The sequence below is a fragment of the Arachis ipaensis genome, chromosome B10, assembly GCF_059453495.1.
Source record: "Arachis ipaensis isolate K30076 ecotype BB chromosome B10, ASM5945349v1, whole genome shotgun sequence".
Taxonomy (NCBI): domain Eukaryota; kingdom Viridiplantae; phylum Streptophyta; class Magnoliopsida; order Fabales; family Fabaceae; genus Arachis; species Arachis ipaensis.
This window is the reverse complement of record NC_142435.1, coordinates 98,208,491-98,214,933: the sequence shown is the minus strand read 5'-3', so window position 1 is coordinate 98,214,933 and position 6,443 is coordinate 98,208,491. Positions and strand designations below refer to the sequence as shown.

The window sequence follows — 6,443 nt, the reverse complement described above, 5'->3', positions numbered from 1 at the left end:
GTGAACCTTTTCAGATTGTGACTCAGCTTTGCTAAAGTCCCCAATTAGAGGTGTCTAGGGTTCTTAAGCATACTCTTTTTTTTGCTTTGGACCTTGACTTTAACCGCTCAGTCTCAAGTTTTCACTTGACACCTACACGCCACAAGCACATGGCTAGGGACAGCTTGGTTTAGCCGCTTAGACCAGGATTTATTCCTTTAGGCCCTCCTATCCACTGATGCTCAAAGCCTTGGGATCCTTTTTATTACCCTTGCCTTTTGGTTTTAAGGGCTATTGGCTTTTTGCTCTTGCCTCTTGGTTTTAAGAGCTTTTGGCTTTTTCTGCTTGCTTTTTCTTTCTATTTTTTTCGCCTATATTTTTTTTTTCTCTGCAAGCTTTGTTCTTTGCTGCTTTTTCTTGCTTCAAGAATCATTTTTATGATTTTTCAGATTATCAAATAACATGTCTCCTTGTCATCATTCTTTCAAGAGCCAACATATTTAACATTCTTAAACAACAACTTCAAAAGATATATGCATTGTTCAAGCATACATTTAGAAAACAAGAAGCATTGCCACCACATCAATATAATTAATCTAAGTTCAAGGATAAATTCAAAACTCATGTACTTCTTGTTCTTTTGAATTAAAACATTTTTCATTTAAGAGAGGTGATGGATTCATAGGACATTCATAACTTTAAGACAAAGTTACTAACTACTAATGATCATGTAGTGAAGACACAAACATAGATAAGCACATAACATAGAAAATGAAAAACAGAAGAAATAAGAACAAGGAATGAATCCACCTTAGTGATGGTGGCGTTTCCTTCTTGAGGAACCAATGATGTCCTTGAGCTCTTCTATGTCTCTTCCTTGTCTTTGTTGCTCCTCCCTCATTGCTTTTTGATCTTCTCTTATTTCATGGAGCATGATGGAGTGCTCTTGATGTTCCACCCTTAATTGTCCCATGTTGGCACTTAATTCTCCTAGGGAGGTGTTGATTTGCTCCCAATAGTTTTGTGGAGGAAAATGCATTTGAGGCATCTCCGGGATCTCATGGTGATGAGCTTCCTGCGCCTCTTGAGCTCCATGAATGGGCTCTCTTGCTTGCTCCATCTTTTTCTTAGTGATGGGCTTCTCTTCCTTAATAGGAATGTCTCCTTCTATGAAAGCTCCAGCTGAGTAACATAGATGGCAAATAAGATGAGGAAAAGCTAGCCTTGCCATGGGGGATGACTTTTTGGCTATTTTGTAGAGTTCATTAGAGATGACTTCATGAACTTCTATTTCCTCTCCAATCATGATGCTATGAATCATGATGGCCCGATCCACAGTAACTTCAGATCGGTTGCTAGTGGGAATGATTGAGCATTGAATGAACTCCAACCATCCTCTAGCCACAGGCTTGAAGTCCAATCTTCTTAGTTGAACCGGCTTGCCTTTGGAGTCAATCTTCCATTGAGCTCCTTCCACATATATGTCGATAAGGACTTGGTCCAACCTTTGATTAAAGTTGACCCTTCTAGTGTAGGGGCGTTCATCTCCTTGCATCATGGGCAAGTTAAACGCCAACCTCACATTCTCCGGACTAAAATCTAAGTATTTCCCCCGAACCATTGTAACGTAGTTCTTTGGATCCGGGTTCTTACTTTGATCATGGTTCTTGGTGATCCATGCATTGGCATAGAACTCTTGAACCATTAGGATGCCGACTTGTTGGATGGGATTTGTTAGAACTTCCCAACCTCTTCTTTGAATTTCATGTCGGATCTCCGGATACTCATTTCTTTTGAGTTTGAAAGGGACCTCGGGGATCACCTTCTTCTTGGCCACAACATCATAGAAGTGGTCTTGATGGGCTTTGGAGATGAACCTTTCCATCTCCCATGACTCGGAGGTGGAAGCTTTTGTCTTCCCTTTCCCCTTTCTAGAGGATTCTCTGGTCTTAAGTGCCATCAATGGTAATGGAAAAACAAAAAGCTTATGCTTTTACCACACCAAACTTAGAATTTTGCTCGCCCTCGAGCAAGAGAAGAAAGAATAGATGAAGAAGAAGAAAAAATGGAAGAGAGGGAGAAGGGGTTGTGATTCGGCCAAGAAGAGAAGAAAGGGTTGTGTTGTGTGAAAATGAGGAAGAATGGAGGGCTATATATAGGGGAGGGAGGGGGGGTTAAGGTTCGGCCATTTAGGATGGGTTTGGGTGGGAAATTGGTTTTGAATTTTGAAGGTAGGTGGAGTTTATGAGGTAGGTTTATGGGGAAGAGTGGATGGATGTGAGTGGTGAGAAGAAGTGAGTAGAGGTAGGTGGGGATCCTGTGGGGTCCACAGATCCTGAGATGATCCTGTGGGGTCCACAGATCCTGAGATGATCCTGTGGGTCCACAGATCCTGAGATGATCCTGTGGGGTCCACAGATCCTGAGGTGTTCAAGGATTTACACCCTTGCACCAAATTAGGCATGTAAAATGCCTTTGCACACAACTCTGGGTGTTCAGCACCAGGTTGGTGCCCATTTTGGGCGTTCAACGCCCATTTGTTGGCCATTTCTGGCGCTGAACGCCAGAACCATGCCTGTTCTGGGCATTCAGCGCCCAAACACTGCCCATTTTGGGCGTTCAGCGCCAGAACCATGCTCTGTTCTGGCGTTGAACGCCAGGTAGGTGCTTCCTCCAGGGTGTGATTTTTCTTCTGCTGTTTTTGATTCTGTTTTCAATTTCTATATTTATTTCGTGACTCCACATGATCATGAACCTATAAAGACATATAGCTAAGAAAAATATAGTTAGATAAATAAAAATTGGGTTGCCTCCCAACAAGCGCTTCTTTAATATCAATAGCTTGACAGTGGGCTCTCATGGAGCCTCACAGATGTTCAGAGCATTGTTGAAAATCTCCAACACCAAACTTAGAGTTTGGATATGGGAGTTCAACACCAAACTTAGTGTTTGGTTGTGGCCTCCCAACAGCAAACTTAGAGTTTAACTGTGGGGGCTTTGGTTGACTCTGCTTTGAGAGAAGCTTTTTATGCTTCCTCTCCATGGATGCAGAGAGAGATCCTTGAATTGTAAACACAAGGTTGTCCTCATTTAATTGAAGGATCAATTCTCCTCTGTCCACATCAATCACAGCTCTTGCTGTGGCCAGGAAAGGTCTTCCTAGGATGATGGATTCATCCTCTTCCTTTCCAGTATCCAAGACTATGAAATCAGTAGGGATGTAAAGGCCTTCAACCTTTACTAACACGTCCTCTACTTGTCCATAAGCCTGTTTTCTTGAATTGTCTGCCATCTCTAATGAGATTTTAGCAGCTTGCACCCCATAGATTCCCAGTTTCTCTATTACAGAGAGGGGCATGAGGTTTATCCCTGAACCAAGGTCACATAGAGCCTTAAAGATCATGGTGCCTATAGTACAAGGTATTATGAACTTTCCAGGATCCTGTCTCTTCTGAGGCAATGTCAGTTGATCCAGATCACTTAGTTCATTGATGAACAAGGGAGGTTCAACTTCCCAAGTATCAATGCCAAATAATTTGGCATTTAGCTTCATGATTGCACCAAGAAACTTGGCAGTTTGCTCTTCAGTAACATCCTCATTCTCTTCAGAAGAGGAATACTCATCAGAGCTCATGAATGGCATAAGGAGGTTCAATGGAATCTCTATGGTCTCTAGATGAGTCTCAGATTCCTTTGGTTCCTCAGAGGGAAGCTCCTTATTGATCACTGGACGTCCTAGGAGGTCTTCCTCCTTGGGATTCACGTCCTCCTCTCCCTCATTGGGTTCGGCCATTTTGGTTATGTCAATGGCCTTGCACTCTCCTTTTGGATTTTCTTCTGTATTGCTTGGGAGAGTGCTAGGAGGGATTTCAGTGATCCTTTTACTCAGCTGGCCCACTTGTGCTTCCAAATTTCTGATGGAAGACCTTGTTTCATTCATGAAACTCACAGTGGCCTTAGATAGATCAGAGACTAAGTTTGCTAAGCTAGATAGGTTCTGCTCAGAATTCTCTATCTGTTGCTGAGTGGATGATGGAAAAGGCTTGCCATTGCTAAACCTGTTTCTTCCACCATTATTAAAGCCTTGTTGAGGCTTTTGATCCTTCCATGAGAAATTTGGATGATTTCTCCATGATGAGTTATAGGTGTTTCCATAAGGTTCACCTAAATAATTCACCTCTGCCATTGCAGGGTTCTCAGGATCATAAGCTTCTTCTTCAGAAGATGCCTCTTGAGTACTGTTGGATGCAGCTTGCATTCCATTCAGACTCTGAGAAATCATAATGACTTGCTGAGTCAATATTTTGTTCTGAGCCAATATGGCATTCAGAGTATCAATCTCAAGAACTCCCTTCTTCATAGGCGTCCCATTATTCACAGGATTCCTTTCAGAAGTGTATATAAATTGGTTATTAGCAGCCATGTCAATGAGTTCTTGAGCTTCTGCAGGCGTTTTCTTCAGGTGAATGGATCCACCTGCAGAGGTATCCAATGACATCTTAGATAACTCAGACAGACCATCATAGAATATATCCAGGATGGTCCATTCTGAAAGCATGTCAGAAGGACACTTTTTGGTCTGTCCTTTGTATCTCTCCCAAGCTTCATAGAGGGATTCACCTTCTTTTTGTCTGAAGGTTTGAACATCCACTCTAAGCTTGCTCAGCTTTTGAGGAGGAAAGAACTTGGCTAGGAAAGCCTTGACCAGCTTATCCGAAGAGTTCAGGCTATCCTTACGTTGAGAGTCCAACTAGCTCTGTCTCTTACAGCAAAAGGAAAAAGCATGAGCCTGTAGAATTTAGGATTTACTCCATTAGTCTTAACAGTATCACATATCTGCAAGAATTCAGTTAAGAACTGAAAAGGATCTTCAGATGGAAGTCCATGAAACTTGCAGTTCTGCTGCATCAGAGAAACTAATTGAGGTTTCAGCTCAAAGTTGTTTGCTCCAATGGCAGGAATGGAGATGCTTCTTCCATGTAAATTGGAATTTGGTGCAGTAAAGTCACCAAGCATCCTCCTTACATTATTATTATTTTCGGCTGCCATCTCCTCTTCTTGTTCGAAAATTTCGGAAAGGTTATCTCTGGATTGTTGTATTTTAGCTTCTCTTAGTTTCCTTTTCAGAGTCCTTTCAGGTTTTGGATCTGCTTCAACAAGAATATTCTTGTCTTTGCTCCTGCTCATATGAAAAAGAGAGAACAGAAAAATAATAATAATAGGGGTCCTTTTTACCACAGTATAGAGGTCCCAGTGTGAATAGAGGAAAAGAAGAAGAAGAAATTCAAACACAGATGGAAGAGGGGATTCGAATTTGGGTGAGATGAAGTGTTAGTAGATGAATAAATAAATAGAATAAGATGAGAGAGGAAAATTTCGAAAATAATTTTTGAAAAAGAGTTAGTGATTTTTGAAAATAGTTTTTGAAAAAGGTTAGTAGTTTTCGAAAATTAAAATAAAAAATTAAAATAATTAGTTAATTAAAAAGAAATTTTGAAAAAGAGGGAAGGTATTTTCGAAAATTAGAGAGAGAGAGAGTTAGTTAGGTAGTTTTGAAAAGGATAAGAAACAAACAAAAAGTTAGTTAGTTAGTTGAAACAAATTTTGAAAAGATAAGAAGTTAGGAAGTTAGAAAAGATATTTTGAAATCAAATTTTTGAAAAAGATATGATAAGAAGATATTTTGAAAAGATATGATTGAAATTAGTTTTTTGAAAAAGATTTGAATTTTTAAAATCACAATTAATGACTTGATTCACAAGAAATCACAAGATATGATTCTAGAACTTAAAGTTTGAATCTTTCTTAACAAGCAAGTAACAAACTTGAAATTTTTGAATCAAAACATTAATTGTTATTGTTATTTTCGAAAATTTGGTATAAAAATAAGAAAAAGATTTTCGAAAAATATTTTTGGAATTTTCGAAAATAACTAAGAAAAATGAAAAAGATTTGATTTTTGAAAAAGATTTTGAAAAAGATAAGATTTTTAAATTGAAAATTTGATTTGACTCATAAAAACAACTAGATTTTAAAAAGTTTTGAAAAAGTCAAATCTAATTTTCGAAATTATGAGAGAAAAGAGGGAAAGATATTTTTTTGATTTTTTGAATTTTTAATGATGAGAGAGAAAAATTAAAAACATCATTTTCATGTTTTTCTCTTTTATTTTTGAATCAAAACAAGGAATGCATGCAAGAACACTATGAATGTCAAGATGAACACCAAGAACACTATGAAGATCATGATGAACATCAAGAACACATTTTTGAAAAATTTTTAACGCAAAGAAAACATGCAAGACACCAAACTTAGAATTCTTTAATGCTTAGACACTAAGAATTCAAGAATGCATATGAAAAACAAGAAAAGACACAAAACATGCAAATGCAAAGATCAAACAAGAGGACTTACCAAGAACAACTTGAAGATCATGAAGAACACTATGAATGCATAAAAATTTT

At 38.6% G+C, this 6,443-nt stretch overlaps 1 non-coding gene across 1 annotated transcript; it reads left to right on the top strand.

Annotated features, from left to right (window-relative positions):
• The first annotated feature begins 4,531 nt into the window (after positions 1-4,531).
• LOC148581016 (small nucleolar RNA R71) lies at positions 4,532-4,639 on the top strand. The gene has a single exon (XR_015899498.1). It is a non-coding gene; the product is annotated as a small nucleolar RNA R71 (small nucleolar RNA).
• The last annotated feature ends 1,804 nt before the right edge of the window (positions 4,640-6,443 follow it).